Consider the following 21,694-nt stretch of genomic DNA (forward strand, 5'->3'; position numbering starts at 1 on the left):
GAAAAACGCGAAAGTACGAGCCAGATGAGGGCAAATACCAGACCTAACTCAGACATAACCGGCGATATCCTCAAAAATATTTGTCGCGAACATGTTTAATTGACTGCTTCAGTGTGGTACAACATTACTACGTGATCCAAACCAGAAAAATCCCAGGATCTGGCCAACAAGTGTGCGAAAAACGCGAAAGTACGAGCCAGATGATGGCAAATCCCAGACCTAATCTAGACATAACCAGCGTTATCCCCTAAAATACTATACGGAACCAGCTTCTATTGACTGTTCGAGTGCGGTACCACATTAGCACGTGATCCAAACCAGAAAAAGCCTAGGATCTGGCCAACAGGTATGCGAAAAATACGAAAGCACGAGCCAGATGATTGCAAATACCAGAACTAACCCAGGCATAACCAGCGTTATCATCTAAAATACTAAGCGGAACCAGCTTCTATTGACTGTTTCAGTGTGGTACCACATTACTACGTGATTCAAACCAGAAAAAGGCCAGGATCTGGCCAACAAGTATGCGAAAAACGCGAAAGTACGAGCCAGATGAGGGCAAATCCCAGACCTAACCGAGACATAACCAGCGTTATCCCCTCAAATACTTATCGGAACCAGCTTCCATTGACAGTTTCAGTGTGGTACCACATTACTACGTGATCCAAACCAGAAAAATCCCAGGATCTGGCCAACAACTATGCGAAAAACGCGAAAGTATGCGCCAGATGATTGCAAATACCAGAACTAACACAGACAAAACCAGCGTTATCCTCGAAAATACTAATCGGAACCAGCTTTAATTGACTGTTTCAGTGTGGTACCACATTGGTACGGGATCCAAACCAGAAAAAACTCAGGATCTGGCCAACAAGTATGTCAAAAACGCGAAAGTACGAGCCAGATGAGGGCAAATCCCAGACCTATCCCAGACATAACCGGCGTTATCCTCCAAAATAGTAATCGCAACCAAGTTTAATTGACTGTTTCGGTGTGGTACCACATTACTACGTGGTCCAAGCCAGAAAAAGGCCAAGATCTGGCCAACAAGTATGCGAAAAATGCGAAAGTACGAGCCAGATGATTGCAAATACCAGGACTAACCCAGACATAACCACCGTTATCCTCTAAAATACTAATCGGAACGAGTTTTTATTGACAGTGTGGTACCACATTATTATGTCATCCAAGCCAGAAAAAGCCCAGGATCTGGCCAACAAGTATGCGAAAAGTCCGAAAGTATGTGCCTGATGACTGCAAATATCAGAACTAGCCTAGACATAACCGGCGTTGTCCTCAAAAATATTAATCGCAACCAGGTTTAATTGACTGTTTCGGTGTGGTACCGCATTACTACGTGATCCAAACCAGAAAATGGCTAGGATCCGGCCAACAAGTATGCGAATAATGCGAAAGTACGAGCCAGATGAGGGCAAATACCAGACGTAACCCAGGCATAACCGGCGTTATCCTCTAAAATATTAATCGCAACCTGGTTTAATTGACTGTTTCAGTGTGGTACCACATTACTACGTTGTCAAAGACAGAAAAAGGCCAGGATCTGGCCAACAAGTCTGCGAACAATGCGAAGGTACGAGCCAGATGAGGGCATATCCCAGACCTAACCGAGACATAACCGGCGTTATCCTCTAAAATATTAATCGGAACCAGGTTTAATTGACTGTATCGGTGTGGTACCGCGTTACTACGTGACCCTAACCAGAAAAAGGCCAGGATCTGGCCAACAAGTATGCGAAAAATGCGAAAGTTTGAGCCAGATGAGGGCAAATACCAGGACTAACCCAGACATAACCACCGTTATCCCCTAAAATACTAATCGGAACGAGTTTTTATTGACAGTGTGGTACCACATTATTACGTGATCCAAGCCAGAAAAAGCCCAGGATCTGGCCAACAAGTATGCGAAAAGTCCGAAAGTACGAGCCAGATGAGGGCAAATCCCAGAACTAAGCGAGACATAACCGACGTTATCCTCTAAAATATTAATCGCAACCAGCTTTAATTGACTGTTTCGGTGTGGTACCGCATTACTACGTGATCCAAACCAGAAAAAGGCCAGGATCTGGCCAACAAGTATGCGAAAAACGCGAAAGTACGAGCCAGATGATGGCAAATCCTAGACCTAACCGAGACATAACCGGCATTATCCTCTAAAATATTGATCGCAACCAGGTTTTATTGACTGTTTCAGTGTGGACCCACATTACTACTTGGTCCAAGCCAGAAAGAGGCCAGGATCTGGCCAACAAGTATGCGAAAAATGCGAAAGTATGAGCCTGATGATTGCAAATACCAGAACTAACCCAGGCATAACCAGCGTTATCCTCTAAAATACTAAGCGGAACCAGCTTCTATTGACTGTTTCAGTGTGGTACCACATTACTACGTGATCCAAACCAGAAAAAGGCCAGGATCTGGTCAACCAGCATGCGAAAAACGCGAAAGTATGAGCCAGATGATTGCAAATGTCAGAACTAACACAGACATAACCAGCGTTATCCTCTAAAATACTAATCGGAACCACCTATTATTTACTATCTCACTGTGGTACCACATTACTACGTGATGCAAACCAGAAATATCCCAGGATCTGGCCAACAAGTATGCGAAAAATGCGAAAGTATGTGCCTGATGATTGCAAATATCAGAACTAGCCTAGACATAACCGGCGTTATCCTCAAAAATATTAATCGCAACCAGGTTTAACTGACTGTTGCGGTGTGGTACCACATTACTACGTGGTCCAAGCCAAGAAAAGGCCGGACCTGGCCAACAAGTATGCGAAAAATGCGAAAGGACGAGCCAGATGATTGCTAATACTAGAACTAACCAAAACGTAACCAGCGTTATACTCTAAAATACTAATCGGAACCAGCTTTTATTGACAGTGTGGTACCACATTACTACGTGATCCAAGCCAGAAAGAGCCCAGGATCTGGCCAACAAGTATGCGAACAATGCGAAGGTACGAGTCAGATGAGGGCAAATACCAGACCTAACGCAGACATAACCGGCGTTATCCTCTAAAATATTAATCGGACCAAGGTTTAATTGACTGTTTCAGTGTGGAACCACTTTACTACGTGGTCCAAGCCAGAAAAAGGCCAGGATCTGGCCAACAAGTCTGCGAAAAATACGAAAGTACGAGCCAGATGAGGGCAAATACCAGGCCTAACCGAGACATAACCGGCGTTATCCTCTAAAATATTAATCGCAACCAGGATTAATTGACTGTTTCGGAGTGGAACCACATTACAACGGGATCCAAGCCACAAAGAACCCAGGAACTGCCGGACAAGTATGCGAAAAATACGAAAATTCGAGCCAGATTGTTGGAAATACCAGAACTAACCCAGACATAACCGGCGTTATCCTCAAAAATATTAATCGCAAGCAGGTTTGATTGACTGTTTCGGTGTGGTACCGCATTACTACGCGATCCACGCCAGAAAAAGGCCAGGATCTGGCCAAGAAGTATGCGAAAAATGCGAAAGTACGAGCCAGATGAGGACAAATACCAGGCCTAACCGAGACATAACCGGCGCTATCCTCTAAAATATTAATCGCAACCAGGTTTAATTGACTGTTTCGGTGTGGAACCACATTACTACGGTATCCAAACCAGAAAAAACCCAGGATCTGCCCAACAAGTATGCGAAAAACGCGAAAGTACGAGTCAGGTGATAGCAAATACCAGAACTAATCTAGACATAACCAGCGTTATCCTCTAAAATACTATTCGGAACCAGCGTCTATTGACTGTTCCAGTGTGGTACCACATTAGTACGTGATCCAAACCAGAAAAAGCCTAGGATCTGGCCAAAAAGTATGCGAAAAATACGAAAGTACGAGCCAGATGAGGGCAAATACCAGGCCTAACCGAGACATAACCGGCGTTATCCTCTAAAATATTAATCGCAACCAGGATTAATTGACTGTTTCGGAGTGGAACCACATTACAACGGGATCCAAGCCACAAAAAACCCAGGAACTGCCGGACAAGTATGCGAAAAATACGAAAATTCGAGCCAGATTGTTGGAAATACCAGAACTAACCCAGACATAACCGGCGTTATCCTCAAAAATATTAATCGCAAGCAGGTTTGATTGAATGTTTCGGTGTGGTACCGCATTACTACGCGATCCACGCCAGAAAAAGGCCAGGATCTGGCCAAGAAGTATGCGAAAAATGCGAAAGTACGAGCCAGATGAGGACAAATACCAGGCCTAACCGAGACATAACCGGCGCTATCCTCTAAAATATTAATCGCAACCAGGTTTAATTGACTGTTTCGGTGTGGAACCACATTACTACGGTATCCAAACCAGAAAAAACCCAGGATCTGCCCAACAAGTATGCGAAAAACGCGAAAGTACGAGTCAGGTGATAGCAAATACCAGAACTAATCTAGACATAACCAGCGTTATCCTCAAAAATACTATTCGGATCCAGCGTCTATTGACTGTTCCAGTGTGGTACCACATTAGTACGTGATCCAAACCAGAAAAAGCCTAGGATCTGGCCAAAAAGTATGCGAAAAATACGAAAGCACGAGCCAGATGATGGCAAATCCCAGACCTAACCGAGACATAACCAGCGTTATCCTCTCAAATACTTATCGGAACCAGCTTCTATTGACAGTTTCAGTCTGGTACCACATTACTACCTGATCCAAACCAGAAAAAGGCCAGGATCTGGACAACAAGTATGCGAAAAACTCGAAGGTATGTGCCAGATGATAGCAAATACCAGAACTAACCCAGACATAACCAGCGTCATCCTCTAAAATACTTATCGGAACCAGCTTGTATTGACTGTTTCAGTGTGGTACCACATTACTACGTGATCCAAACCAGAAAAAGGCCAGGATCTGGACAACAAGTATGCGAAAAACTAGAAGGTATGTGCCAGATGATAGCAAATACCAGAACTAACCCAGACATAACGAGCGTTATCCTCTAAAATACTTATCGGAACCAGCTTCTATTGACTGTTTCAGTGTGGAACCACTTTACTACGTGGTCCAAGCCAGAAAAAGGCCAGGGTCTGGCCAACAAGTCTGCGAAAAATGCGAAAGTACGAGCCAGATGAGGACAAATACCAGGCCTAACCGAGACATAACCGGCGCTATCCTCTAAAATATTAATCGCAACCAGGTTTAATTGACTGTTTCGGTGTGGAACCACATTACTACGGTATCCAACCAGGATACCGGTATAAACCAGAAAAATCCCAGGATCTGGCCAACAATTATGCGAAAAACGCGAAAGTATGAGCCAGATGATTGCAAATACCAGAACTAACACAGACATAACCAGCGTTATCCTCGAAAATACTAATCGGAACCAGCTTTAATTGACTGTTTCAGTGTGGTACCACATTGGTACGGGATCCAAACAAGAAAAAACTCAGGAGCTGGCCAACAAGTATGCGAAAAATACGAAAGCACGAGCCAGATGATGGCAAATCCCAGACCTAATCTAGACATAACCAGCGTTATCCTCTAAATTACTATTCGGAACCAGCTTCTATTGACTGTTCCAGTGTGGTACCACATTAGTGCGTGATCCAAACCAGAAAAAGCCTAGGATCTGGCCAACAAGTATGCGACAAATACGAATGCACGAGCCAGATGATGGCAAATCCCAGAACTAACCGAGACATAACCAGCGTTATCCTCTCAAATACTTATCGGAACCAGCTTCTATAGACTGTTTCAGTGTGGTACCACATTACTACGTGATCCAAACCAGAGAAAGCCCAGGATCTGGCCAACAAGTATGCCATAAACGCGAAAGTACGAGCCAGATGATTGCTAATACTAGAACTAACCCAAACGTAACCAGCGTTATCCTCCAAACTATTAATCGGAACCAGCTTTTATTGACTGTTTCAGTGTGGTACCACATTGGTACGGGATCCAAACCAGTAAAAACTCAGGATCTGGCCAACAAGTATGCGAAAAATGCGAAAGTATGAGCCAGATGATTGCAAATACCAGAACTCTCCCAGACATAACCAGCGTTATCCTCTAAAATATTATTCGCAACCAGCTTTTATTGACAGTGTGGTACCACATTATTACGTGATCCAAGCCAGAAAAAGCCCAGTATCTGGCCAACAACTATGCCATAAACGCGAAAGTACGAGCCAGATGATTGCTAATACTAGAACTAACCCAAACGTAACCAGCGTTATCCTCCAAACTATTAATCGGAACCAGCTTTTATTGACTGTTTCAGTGTGGTACCACATTGGTACGGGATCCAAACCAGTAAAAACTCAGGATCTGGCCAACAAGTATGCGAAAAATGCGAAAGTATGAGCCAGATGATTGCAAATACCAGAACTATGCCAGACATAACCAGCGTTATCTTCTAAAATATTATTCGCAACCAGGTTTAATTGACTGTTTCAGTGTGGTACCACATTACTACGTGATCCAAACCAGAAAAATCCCAGGATCTGGCCAACAAGTGTGCGAAAAACGCAAAAGTATGAGCCAGATGATTGCAAATACCAGAAGTAACACAGACATAACCAGCGTTATCCTCTAAAATATTATTCGCAACCAGGTTTAATTGACTGTTTCAGTGTGGTACCACATTACTACGTGATCCAAACGAGAAAATGCCCAGGATCTGGACAACAAGTATGCGAAATATGCGAAAGTACGAGCCACATGAGGGCATATCCCAGACCTAACCGAGACATAACCGGCGTTATCCTCTAAAATATTAATCGCAACCAGGTTTAATTGACTGTTTCGGTGTGGAACCACATAACTACGGGATCCAAACCAGAAATAACCCAGGATCTAGCCAACAACTATGCGAAAAACGCGAATGTACGAGCCAGATGAGGGCAAATCCCAGACCTAACCGAGACATAACCGGCGTTATCCTCCAAAATAGTAATCGCAACCAGGTTTAATTGACTGTTTCAGTGCGGTACCACTTTACTACGTGGTACTTGCCAGAAAAGGGCCAGGATCTGGCCAACAAGTATGCGAAAAACTTGAAGGTATGCGCCAGATGATAGCAAATACCAGAACTAACCCAGACATAACCAGCGTTATCCTCTAAAATACTTATCGGAACCAGCTTCTATTGACTGTTTCAGTGTGGTACCGCATTACTACGGGATCCAAAACAGAAAAAACTCAGGATCTGGCCAACAAGTGTGCGAAAAACGCGAAAGTACGAGCCAGGTGATAGCAAATACCAGAACTAATCTAGACATAACCAGCGTTATCCTCAAAAATACTATTCGGAACCAGCGTCTATTGACTGTTCCAGTGTGGTACCACATTAGTACGTGATCCAAACCAGAAAAAGCCTAGGATCTGGCCAAAAAGTATGCGAAAAATACGAAAGCACGAGCCAGATGATGGCAAATCCCAGACCTAACCGAGACATAACCAGCGTTATCCTCTCAAATACTTATCGGAACCAGCTTCTATTGACAGTTTCAGTGTGGTACCACATTACTACGTGATCCAAACCAGAAAAAGGCCAGGATCTGGACAACAAGTATGCGAAAAACTCGAAGGTATGTGCCAGATGATAGCAAATACCAGAACTAACCCAGACATAACCAGCGTCATCCTCTAAAATACTTATCGGAACCAGCTTGTATTGACTGTTTCAGTGTGGTACCACATTACTACGTGATCCAAACCAGAAAAAGGCCAGGATCTGGACAACAAGTATGCGAAAAACTAGAAGGTATGTGCCAGATGATAGCAAATACCAGAACTAACCCAGACATAACGAGCGTTATCCTCTAAAATACTTATCGGAACCAGCTTCTATTGACTGTTTCAGTGTGGAACCACTTTACTACGTGGTCCAAGCCAGAAAAAGGCCAGGGTCTGGCCAACAAGTCTGCGAAAAATGCGAAAGTACGAGCCAGATGAGGACAAATACCAGGCCTAACCGAGACATAACCGGCGCTATCCTCTAAAATATTAATCGCAACCAGGTTTAATTGACTGTTTCGGTGTGGAACCACATTACTACGGTATCCAACCAGGATACCGGTATAAACCAGAAAAATCCCAGGATCTGGCCAACAATTATGCGAAAAACGCGAAAGTATGAGCCAGATGATTGCAAATACCAGAACTAACACAGACATAACCAGCGTTATCCTCGAAAATACTAATCGGAACCAGCTTTAATTGACTGTTTCAGTGTGGTACCACATTGGTACGGGATCCAAACAAGAAAAAACTCAGGAGCTGGCCAACAAGTATGCGAAAAATACGAAAGCACGAGCCAGATGATGGCAAATCCCAGACCTAATCTAGACATAACCAGCGTTATCCTCTAAATTACTATTCGGAACCAGCTTCTATTGACTGTTCCAGTGTGGTACCACATTAGTGCGTGATCCAAACCAGAAAAAGCCTAGGATCTGGCCAACAAGTATGCGACAAATACGAATGCACGAGCCAGATGATGGCAAATCCCAGAACTAACCGAGACATAACCAGCGTTATCCTCTCAAATACTTATCGGAACCAGCTTCTATAGACTGTTTCAGTGTGGTACCACATTACTACGTGATCCAAACCAGAGAAAGCCCAGGATCTGGCCAACAAGTATGCCATAAACGCGAAAGTACGAGCCAGATGATTGCTAATACTAGAACTAACCCAAACGTAACCAGCGTTATCCTCCAAACTATTAATCGGAACCAGCTTTTATTGACTGTTTCAGTGTGGTACCACATTGGTACGGGATCCAAACCAGTAAAAACTCAGGATCTGGCCAACAAGTATGCGAAAAATGCGAAAGTATGAGCCAGATGATTGCAAATACCAGAACTCTCCCAGACATAACCAGCGTTATCCTCTAAAATATTATTCGCAACCAGCTTTTATTGACAGTGTGGTACCACATTATTACGTGATCCAAGCCAGAAAAAGCCCAGTATCTGGCCAACAACTATGCCATAAACGCGAAAGTACGAGCCAGATGATTGCTAATACTAGAACTAACCCAAACGTAACCAGCGTTATCCTCCAAACTATTAATCGGAACCAGCTTTTATTGACTGTTTCAGTGTGGTACCACATTGGTACGGGATCCAAACCAGTAAAAACTCAGGATCTGGCCAACAAGTATGCGAAAAATGCGAAAGTATGAGCCAGATGATTGCAAATACCAGAACTATGCCAGACATAACCAGCGTTATCTTCTAAAATATTATTCGCAACCAGGTTTAATTGACTGTTTCAGTGTGGTACCACATTACTACGTGATCCAAACCAGAAAAATCCCAGGATCTGGCCAACAAGTGTGCGAAAAACGCAAAAGTATGAGCCAGATGATTGCAAATACCAGAAGTAACACAGACATAACCAGCGTTATCCTCTAAAATATTATTCGCAACCAGGTTTAATTGACTGTTTCAGTGTGGTACCACATTACTACGTGATCCAAACGAGAAAATGCCCAGGATCTGGACAACAAGTATGCGAAATATGCGAAAGTACGAGCCACATGAGGGCATATCCCAGACCTAACCGAGACATAACCGGCGTTATCCTCTAAAATATTAATCGCAACCAGGTTTAATTGACTGTTTCGGTGTGGAACCACATAACTACGGGATCCAAACCAGAAATAACCCAGGATCTAGCCAACAACTATGCGAAAAACGCGAATGTACGAGCCAGATGAGGGCAAATCCCAGACCTAACCGAGACATAACCGGCGTTATCCTCCAAAATAGTAATCGCAACCAGGTTTAATTGACTGTTTCAGTGCGGTACCACTTTACTACGTGGTACTTGCCAGAAAAGGGCCAGGATCTGGCCAACAAGTATGCGAAAAACTTGAAGGTATGCGCCAGATGATAGCAAATACCAGAACTAACCCAGACATAACCAGCGTTATCCTCTAAAATACTTATCGGAACCAGCTTCTATTGACTGTTTCAGTGTGGTACCGCATTACTACGGGATCCAAAACAGAAAAAACTCAGGATCTGGCCAACAAGTGTGCGAAAAACGCGAAAGTACGAGCCAGATGAGGGCAAATACCAGACCTAACCCAGACATAACCAGCGTTATCCTCTAAAATATGTATCGCAACCAGGTTTAATTGACTGTTTCGGTGTGGTTCCGCATTACTACGTGATCCACGCCAGAAAAAGGCCAGGATCTGGCCAACAAGTATGCGAAAAACGCGAAAGTACGAGCCAGATGAGGGCAAATCCCAGACCTAACCGAGACATAACCAGCGTTATCCTCTAAAATTCTTATCGGAACCAGCCTCTATTGACTGTTTCAGTGTGGAACCACTTTACTACGTGGTCCAAGCCAGAAAATGTCCAGGATCTGGCCAACAAGTCTGCGAAAAATGCGAAGGTACGAGCCAGATGAGGGCAAATGCCAGACCTAACCCAGACATAACCAGCGTTATCCTCTAAAATACTAATCGGAACCAGCTTTAATTGACTGTTTCAGTGTGGTACCACATTGGTACGAGATCCAAACCAGAAAAAACTCAGGATCTGGCCAACAAGAATGCGAAAAACGCGTAAGTACGAACCAGATGATTGCTAATACTAGAACTAACCCAAACGCAACCAGCGATATCCTCCGAACTATTAATTGGAACCAGCATTTATTGACTGTTTCAGTGTGGTACCGCATTACTACATGATCCAAACCAGAAACAACCCAGGATCTGCCCAACAAGTATGCGAAAAACGCGAAAGTGTGAGCCATATGATTGCAAATACCGAAACTAATCTAGAGATAACCAGCGTAATCCTCTAAAATATTAATCGCAACCAGGTATGATTGACTGTTTCGGTGTGGTACCGCATTACTACGTGGTACAAGCCAGTAAAAGGCCAGGATCTGCCCAACAAGTATGCGAGAAATGCGAACATATGTGCCTGATGATTGCAAATACCAGAACTAACCCAAACATAACCAGCGTAGTCCTCCAAAATATTTATCGCAACCAGGTTTAATTGACTGTTTCGGTGTGGAACCACATTACGACGGGATCCAAACCACAAAAAACCCGAGATCTGGCCAACAAGTAAGTGAACAACGCGAAAGTATGAGCCAGATGATTGCAAATACCAGAACTAACCCAGGCATAACCAGCGTTATCCTCTAAAATACTAATCGGAACCAGCTTTTGTTGACAGTGTGGTACCACATTACTACGTGATCCAAGCCAGAAAAAGCCCAGGATCTGGCCAACAAGTATGCGAACAATGCGAAGGTACGAGCCAGATGAGGGCATATCCCAGACCTAACCGAGACATAACCGGCGTTATCATCTAAAATATTAATCGCAACCAGGTTTAGTTGACTGTTTCGGTGTGGTACCGCACTACTACGTGTTCCAAACCAGAAAAAGGCCAGGATCTGGCCAGCAAGTATGCGAAAAATGCGAAAGTACGAGCCAGATGAGGGCAAATCCCAGACCTAACCCAGACATAACATGCGTTATCCTCTAAAATATTAATCGCAACCAGGTTTAATTGATTGTTTCGGTGTGGTACCGCATTACTACGTGATCCAAACCAGAAAATGGCCAGGATCCGGCCAACAAGTATGCGAAAAATGCGAAAGTTCGAGCCAGATGAGGGCAAATACCAGACGCAACCCAGACATAACCGGCGTTATCCTCCAAAATATTAATCGCAACCTGGTATAATTGACTGTTTCAGTGTGGTACCACATTACTACGTTGTCAGAGCCAGAAAAAGGCCAGGATCTGGCCAACAAGTATGCGAAAACTGCGAAAGAACCAGCTTTTATTGACTGTTTCAGTGTGGTACCACATTACTACGTTATCCAAACCAAAAAAAACCCAGGATCTGCCCAACACGTATGCGAAAAACGCGTAAGTATGAGCCAGATGATGGCAAATACCAGAACTAACCCAGACATAAGCAGCGTTATCCTCAAAAATATTAATCGCAACCAGGTTTAATTGACTGTTTGAGTGTGGTACCACATTACTACGTGATCCAAACCATAAAAAGGCCAGGATCTGGCCAACTAGTATGCGAAAGACGCGAAAGTATGAGACAGATGAGGGCAAATGCCAGAACTAACCCAGACATAATCGGCGTTTTCCTCTAAAATATTAATCGCAACCAGGATTAGTTGACTGTTTCGGTGTGGTACCGCATTAGTACGCGATCCAAACCAGAAAAAGCCCTGGATCTGGCCAAGAAGTATACGAACAATGCGAAGGTACGAGCCAGATGAGGGCATATCCCAGACCTAACCGAGACATAACCGACGTTATCCTCTAAAATATTAATCGCAACCAGGTTTAATTGACTGTTTCGGTGTGGTACCGCATTACTACGTGATCCAAACCAGAAAATGGCTAGGATCCGGCCAACAAGTATGCGAAAAATGCGAAAGTACGAGCCAGATGAGGGCAAATACCAGACGTAACCCAGGCATAACCGGCGTTATCCTCTAAAATATTAATCGCAACCTGGTTTAATTGACTGTTTCAGTGTGGTACCACATTACTACGTTGTCAAAGACAGAAAAAGGCCAGGATCTGGCCAACAAGTATGCGAAAAATGCGAAAGAACCAGCTTTTATTGACTGTTTCAGTGTGGTACCACATTACTACGTTATCCAAACCAGAAAAAGCCCAGGATCTGGCCAACAAGTATGCGAACAATGCGAAGGTACGAGCCAGATGAGGGCATATCCCAGACCTAACCGAGACATAACCGGCGTTATCCTCTAAAATATTAATCGCAACCAGCTTTAATTGACTGTTTCGGTGTGGTACCGCATTACTACGTGATCCAAACCAGAAAATGGCTAGGATCCGGCCAACAAGTATGCGAAAAATGCGAAAGTACGAGCCAGATGAGGGCAAATACCAGACGTAACCCAGGCATAACCGGCGTTATCCTCTAAAATATTAATCGCAACCTGGTTTAATTGACTGTTTCAGTGTGGTACCACATTACTACGTTGTCAAAGACAGAAAAAGGCCAGGATCTGGCCAACAAGTATGCGAAAAATGCGAAAGAACCAGCTTTTATTGACTGTTTCAGTGTGGTACCACATTACTACGTTATCCAAACCAGAAAAAGCCCAGGATCTGGCCAACAAGTATGCGAACAATGCGAAGGTACGAGCCAGATGAGGGCATATCCCAGACCTAACCGAGACATAACCGGCGTTATCCTCTAAAATATTAATCGCAACCAGGTTTATTTGACTGTTTCGGTGTGGTACCGCACTACTTTGTGTTCCAAACCAGAAAAAGGGCAGGATCTGGGCAACAATTATGCGAAAAGTGCGATAGTACGAGCCAGATGAGGGCAAATTACAGACCTAACCTAGACATAACCGGCGTTATCCTCTAAAATATTAATCGGAACCAGGTTTAATTGACTGTTTCAGTGTGGTACCACATTACTACGTGGTCCAAGCCAGAAAAAGGCCAGGATCTGGCCAGCAAGTATGGGAAAAATGCGAAAGTACGAGCCAGATGAGGGCAAATCCCAGACCTAACCCAGACATAACATGCGTTATCCTCTAAAATATTAATCGCAACCAGGTTTAATTGACTGTTTCGGTGTGGTACCACATTACTACGTGATCCAAACCAGAAAAAGGCCAGGACCAGGCCAACAAGTATGCCAAAAATGCGAAAGTACGAGCTAGATGATTGCTAGTACCAGAACTAACCCAAACGTAACCAGCGTTATCCTCCAAACTATTAATCGGAAGCAGCTCATATTGACTGTTTCAGTGTGGTACCACATTACTACATGATCCAAACCAGAAAAAACCCAGGATCTGGCCAACAAGTATGCGAAAAATGCGAAAGAGCCAGCTTTTATTGACTGTTTCAGTGTGGTACCACATTACTACGTTATCCAAACCAGAAAAAGCCCAGGATCTGGCCAACAAGTATGCGAACAATGCGAAGGTACGAGCCAGATGAGGGCATATCCCAGACCTAACCGAGACATAACCGGCGTTATCCTCTAAAATATTAATCGCAACCAGGTTTATTTGACTGTTTCGGTGTGGTACCGCACTACTACGTGTTCCAAACCAGAAAAAGGGCAGGATCTGGGCAACAATTATGCGAAAAGTGCGATAGTACGAGCCAGATGAGGGCAAATACCAGACCTAACCTAGACATAACCGGCGTTATCCTCTAAAATATTAATCGCAACCAGGTTTAGTTTGCTGTTTCGGTGTTGTACCGCACTACTACGTGTTCCAAGCCAGAAAACGGCCAGGATCTGGCCAGCAAGTATGCGAAAAATGCGAAAGTACGAGCCAGATGAGGGCAAATATTAGAACTAACCCAGACATAACCTGCGTTATCCTCTAAAATACAAATCGCAACCAGCTTTAATTGACTGTTTCGATGTGGTACCGCATTACTACGTGATCCAAACCAGAAAAGGGACAGGACCTGGCCAACAAGTATGCGAAAAATGCGAAAGGACAAGCCAGATGAGGGCAAATACCAGACCTAACCTATACATAACCGGCGTTATCCTCTAAAATTTTTATCGCAACCAGGATTATTTGACTGTTTCGGTGTGGTACCGCGTTACTACGTGATTCAAGCCAGAAAAGACCCAGGATCTGCCAAACAAGTATGCGAAAAGCGCGAAAGTATGAGCCAGATGATAGCAAATACCAGAACTAACCCAGACATAACCAGCGTTATCCTCTAAAATACTAATCGGAACCAGCTTTTATTGACAGTGTGGTACCACATTACTATGTGATCCAAGCCAGAAAAAGCCCAGGATCTGCCAACAAGTATGCGAAAAACCCGAAAGTACGAGCCAGATGAGGGCAAATTCCAGACCTAACCTAGACGTAACCAGCGTTATCCTCTAAAATACTTATCGGAACCAGATTCTATTGACTGTTCCGGTGTGGAAACACATTACTACGGGATCCAAACCAGAAAAATCCCAGGATCTGGCCAACAACTATGCGAAAAACGCGAAAGTACGAGCCAGATGAGGGCATATACCAGACCTAACCCAGACATAACCGGCGATATCCTCTAAAATATTTATCGCGAACATGCTTAATTGACTGCTTCAGTGTGGTACCACATTACTACGTGATCCAAACCAAAAAATACCTGGATCTGGCCAACAAGTGTGCGTAATACGCGAAAGTATGAGCCAGATGATTGCAAATACCAGAACTAACACAGACATAACCAGCGTTATCCTCTAAAATATTAATCGGAACCAGCCTTAATTGACTGTGTCAGTGTGGTACCACAATGGTACGGGATCCAAACCAGAAAAAACTCAGGATCTGGACAACAAGTATGCGAAAAATGCGAAAGAACCAGCTTTTATTGACTGTTTCAGTGTAGTACCACATTACTACGTTATCCAAACCAGAAAAAACCCAGGATCTGCCCAACAAGTATGCGATAAACGCGTAAGTATGAGCCAGATGATGGCAAATACCAGAACTAACCCAAACATAACCAGCGATATCCTCTAAAATATTATTCGCAACCGGGTTTAATTGACTGTTTCGGTGTGGTACCGCATTAGTACGCGATCCAAACCAGAAAAAGCCCTGGATCTGGCCAACAAGTATGCGAAACATGCGAAAGTATGAGACAGATGACGGCAAATACTAGAACTAACCAAGACTTAACCGGCGTGATCCTGTAAAATATTAATCGCAACCAGGTTTAATTGACTGTTTCGGTGTGGAACCACATTACGACGGTATCCAAACCACAAAAAACCCAGGATCTGCCCGGCAAGTAAGCGAAAAATGCGAAAGTATGAGCCGGATGGTTGGAAATACCAGAACTAACCCAGCCATAACCGGCGTTATCCTCGAAAATATTAATCGCAACCAGGTTTAATTGACTGTTTCGGTGTGGTACCGCATTACTACGTGATCCAAACCAGAAAAAGCCCAGGATCTGGCCAACAAGTAAGCGAAAATTGCGAAAGTACGAGCCAGATGTGGACAAATCCCAGAACTACCCGAGACATAACCGGCGTTGTCCACTAAAATATTAATCGGACCCTGGTTTAATTGACTGTTTCAGTGTCGTACCACTTTACTACGTGGTCCAAGCCAGAAGAAGGCCAGGATCCGGCCAAAAAGTATGCGAAAAATGCGAAAGTACGAGCCAGATGAGGGCAAATATTAGAACTAACCCAGACGTAACCGGCGTTATCCTATAAAATACTAATCGGAACCAGCTTTTATTGACAGTGTGGTACCACATTATTACGTGATCCAAGCCAGAAAAAGCCCAGGATCTGGCCAACAAGTAAGCGAAAATTGCGAAAGTACGAGCCTGATGTGGACAAATCCCAGAACTACCCGAGACATAACCGGCGTTGTCCACTAAAATATTAATCGGACCCTGGTTTAATTGACTGTTTCAGTGTCGTACCACTTTACTACGTGGTCCAAGCCAGAAGAAGGCCAGGATCCGGCCAAAAAGTATGCGAGAAATGCGAAAGTACGAGCCAGAAGATTGCAAATCCCAGACCTAACCCAGACGTAACCAGCGTTATCCTCTAAAATATTATTCGCAACCTGATTTAATTGACTGTTTCGGTGTGGTACCACATTACTACGTGGTCCAAGCCAGAAAAAGGCCAGGATCTGCCCAACAAGTAAGCGAAAAATGCGAAAGTACGAGCCAGATGTGGACAAATCCCAGAACTACCCGAGACATAACCGGCGTTATCCTCTAAAATATTAATCGGAACCAGGCTTAATTGACTGTTTCAGTGTGGTACCACATTACTACGTGGTCCAAGCCAGAAAAAGGCCAGGATCTGGCCAGCAAGTATGCGAAAAGCGCGAAAGTATGAGCCAGATGATAGCAAATACCAGAACTAACCCAGACGTAACCAGCGATATCCTCTAAAATACTTATCGGAACCAGCTTCTATTGACTGTTTCAGTGTGGTATCGCATTGCTACGGGATCCAAACCAGAAAAAACTCACTATCTGCCAACAAGTATGCGAAAAACCCGAAAGTACGTGCCAGATGAGGGCAAATTCCAGACCTAACCCAGACGTAACCAGCGTTATCCTCTAAAATACTTATCGGAACCAGATTCTATTGACTGTTTCAGTGTGGTACCGCATTGGTACGGGATCCGAACCAGAAAAAACTCACGATCTGCCAACAAGTATGCGAAAAACCCGAAAGTACGAGCCAGATGAGGGCAAATTCCAGACCTAACTCAGACATAACCGGCGTTATCCTCTAAAATATTAATCGCAACCAGGTTTAATTGACTGTTCCGGTGTGGAAACACATTACTACGGGATCCAAACCAGAAAAATCCCAGGATCTGGCCAACAACAATGCGAAAAACGCGAATGTACGAGCCAGATGAGGGCATATACCAGACCAAACCCAGACATAACCGGCGATATCCTCTAAAATATTTATCGCGAACATGTTTAATTGACTGCTTCAGTGTGGTACCACATTACTACGTGATCCAAACCAAAAAATACCTGGATCTGGCCAACAAGTGTGCGTAATACGCGAAAGTATGAGCCAGATGATTGCAAATACCAGAACTAACACAGACATAACCAGCGTTATCCTCTAAAATATTAATCGGAACCAGCCTTAATTGACTGTGTCAGTGTGGTACCACAATGGTACGGGATCCAAACCAGAAAAAACTCAGGATCTGGACAACAAGTATGCGAGAAACGCAGAAGTACGAGCCAGATGAGGGCAAATCCCAGACCTAACCCAGACATAACCGGCGTTATCCACTAAAATATTAATCGCATCCAGGTTTAATTGACTGTTTCGGTGTGGTACCGCATTACTACGTGATCCAAACCAGAAAAGGGCCTGGATCTGGCCAACAAGTATGCGAATTATGCGAGAGTACGAGCCAGATGAGGGCAAATACCAGACCTAACCAAGACGTAACCGGCGTTATCCTCTAAAATTTTAATCACAACCAGGTTTAGATGACTGTTTCGGTGTGGTACCGCATTAATACGTGATCCAAACCAGAAATATCCCAGGATGTGGCCAACAAGTATGCAAAAAATGCGAAAGTATGTGCCTGATGATTGCAAATACCAGTCCTAACCCAAACGTAACCTGCGTTATCCTCCAAACTATTAATCGGAACCAGCTTTTATTGACTGTTTCAGTGTGGTACCACATTACTACATTATTCAAACCAGAAAAAAACCCAGAATCTGCCCAACAAGTATGCGAAAAATGCGAAAGTACGAGCCAGATGAGGGCAAATACCAGACGTAACCCAGACATAACCGGCGTTATCCTCTAAAATATTAATCGCAGCCTGGTTTAATTGACTGTTTCAGTGTGGTACCACATTACTACGTTGTCATAGCCAGAAAAAGGCCAGGATCTGGCCAACAAGTATGCGAAAAATGCGAAAGAACCAGCTCTTATTGACTGTTTCAGAGTAGTACCACATTACTACGTTATCCAAACCAGAAAAAACCCAGGATCTGGCCAACAAGTATGCGAACAATGCGAAGGTACGAGCCAGATGATGGCAAATACCAGACCTAACCGAGACATAACCGGCGTTATCCTCTAAAATATTAATCGCAACCAGGTTTATTTGACTGTTTCGGTGTGGTACCGCACTACTTTGTGTTCCAAACCAGAAAAAGGGCAGGATCTGGGCAACAATTATGCGAAAAGTGCGATAGTACGAGCCAGATGAGGGCAAATTACAGACCTAACCTAGACATAACCGGCGTTATCCTCTAAAATATTAATCGGAACCAGGTTTAATTGACTGTTTCAGTGTGGTACCACATTACTACGTGGTCCAAGCCAGAAAAAGGCCAGGATCTGGCCAGCAAGTATGGGAAAAATGCGAAAGTACGAGCCAGATGAGGGCAAATCCCAGACCTAACCCAGACATAACATGCGTTATCCTCTAAAATATTAATCGCAACCAGGTTTAATTGACTGTTTCGGTGTGGTACCACATTACTACGTGATCCAAACCAGAAAAAGGCCAGGACCAGGCCAACAAGTATGCCAAAAATGCGAAAGTACGAGCTAGATGATTGCTAGTACCAGAACTAACCCAAACGTAACCAGCGTTATCCTCCAAACTATTAATCGGAAGCAGCTCATATTGACTGTTTCAGTGTGGTACCACATTACTACATGATCCAAACCAGAAAAAACCCAGGATCTGGCCAACAAGTATGCGAAAAATGCGAAAGAGCCAGCTTTTATTGACTGTTTCAGTGTGGTACCACATTACTACGTTATCCAAACCAGAAAAAGCCCAGGATCTGGCCAACAAGTATGCGAACAATGCGAAGGTACGAGCCAGATGAGGGCATATCCCAGACCTAACCGAGACATAACCGGCGTTATCCTCTAAAATATTAATCGCAACCAGGTTTATTTGACTGTTTCGGTGTGGTACCGCACTACTACGTGTTCCAAACCAGAAAAAGGGCAGGATCTGGGCAACAATTATGCGAAAAGTGCGATAGTACGAGCCAGATGAGGGCAAATACCAGACCTAACCTAGACATAACCGGCGTTATCCTCTAAAATATTAATCGCAACCAGGTTTAGTTTGCTGTTTCGGTGTTGTACCGCACTACTACGTGTTCCAAGCCAGAAAACGGCCAGGATCTGGCCAGCAAGTATGCGAAAAATGCGAAAGTACGAGCCAGATGAGGGCAAATATTAGAACTAACCCAGACATAACCTGCGTTATCCTCTAAAATACAAATCGCAACCAGCTTTAATTGACTGTTTCGATGTGGTACCGCATTACTACGTGATCCAAACCAGAAAAGGGACAGGACCTGGCCAACAAGTATGCGAAAAATGCGAAAGGACAAGCCAGATGAGGGCAAATACCAGACCTAACCTATACATAACCGGCGTTATCCTCTAAAATTTTTATCGCAACCAGGATTATTTGACTGTTTCGGTGTGGTACCGCGTTACTACGTGATTCAAGCCAGAAAAGACCCAGGATCTGCCAAACAAGTATGCGAAAAGCGCGAAAGTATGAGCCAGATGATAGCAAATACCAGAACTAACCCAGACATAACCAGCGTTATCCTCTAAAATACTAATCGGAACCAGCTTTTATTGACAGTGTGGTACCACATTACTATGTGATCCAAGCCAGAAAAAGCCCAGGATCTGCCAACAAGTATGCGAAAAACCCGAAAGTACGAGCCAGATGAGGGCAAATTCCAGACCTAACCTAGACGTAACCAGCGTTATCCTCTAAAATACTTATCGGAACCAGATTCTATTGACTGTTCCGGTGTGGAAACACATTACTACGGGATCCAAACCAGAAAAATCCCAGGATCTGGCCAACAACTATGCGAAAAACGCGAAAGTACGAGCCAGATGAGGGCATATACCAGACCTAACCCAGACATAACCGGCGATATCCTCTAAAATATTTATCGCGAACATGCTTAATTGACTGCTTCAGTGTGGTACCACATTACTACGTGATCCAAACCAAAAAATACCTGGATCTGGCCAACAAGTGTGCGTAATACGCGAAAGTATGAGCCAGATGATTGCAAATACCAGAACTAACACAGACATAACCAGCGTTATCCTCTAAAATATTAATCGGAACCAGCCTTAATTGACTGTGTCAGTGTGGTACCACAATGGTACGGGATCCAAACCAGAAAAAACTCAGGATCTGGACAACAAGTATGCGAAAAATGCGAAAGAACCAGCTTTTATTGACTGTTTCAGTGTAGTACCACATTACTACGTTATCCAAACCAGAAAAAACCCAGGATCTGCCCAACAAGTATGCGATAAACGCGTAAGTATGAGCCAGATGATGGCAAATACCAGAACTAACCCAAACATAACCAGCGATATCCTCTAAAATATTATTCGCAACCGGGTTTAATTGACTGTTTCGGTGTGGTACCGCATTAGTACGCGATCCAAACCAGAAAAAGCCCTGGATCTGGCCAACAAGTATGCGAAACATGCGAAAGTATGAGACAGATGACGGCAAATACTAGAACTAACCAAGACTTAACCGGCGTGATCCTGTAAAATATTAATCGCAACCAGGTTTAATTGACTGTTTCGGTGTGGAACCACATTACGACGGTATCCAAACCACAAAAAACCCAGGATCTGCCCGGCAAGTAAGCGAAAAATGCGAAAGTATGAGCCGGATGGTTGGAAATACCAGAACTAACCCAGCCATAACCGGCGTTATCCTCGAAAATATTAATCGCAACCAGGTTTAATTGACTGTTTCGGTGTGGTACCGCATTACTACGTGATCCAAACCAGAAAAAGCCCAGGATCTGGCCAACAAGTAAGCGAAAATTGCGAAAGTACGAGCCAGATGTGGACAAATCCCAGAACTACCCGAGACATAACCGGCGTTGTCCACTAAAATATTAATCGGACCCTGGTTTAATTGACTGTTTCAGTGTCGTACCACTTTACTACGTGGTCCAAGCCAGAAGAAGGCCAGGATCCGGCCAAAAAGTATGCGAAAAATGCGAAAGTACGAGCCAGATGAGGGCAAATATTAGAACTAACCCAGACGTAACCGGCGTTATCCTATAAAATACTAATCGGAACCAGCTTTTATTGACAGTGTGGTACCACATTATTACGTGA

This window comes from Colletes latitarsis, chromosome 3 (genome assembly GCF_051014445.1).
Source record: "Colletes latitarsis isolate SP2378_abdomen chromosome 3, iyColLati1, whole genome shotgun sequence".
In the NCBI taxonomy this organism is placed as follows: Eukaryota; Metazoa; Arthropoda; class Insecta; order Hymenoptera; family Colletidae; genus Colletes; species Colletes latitarsis.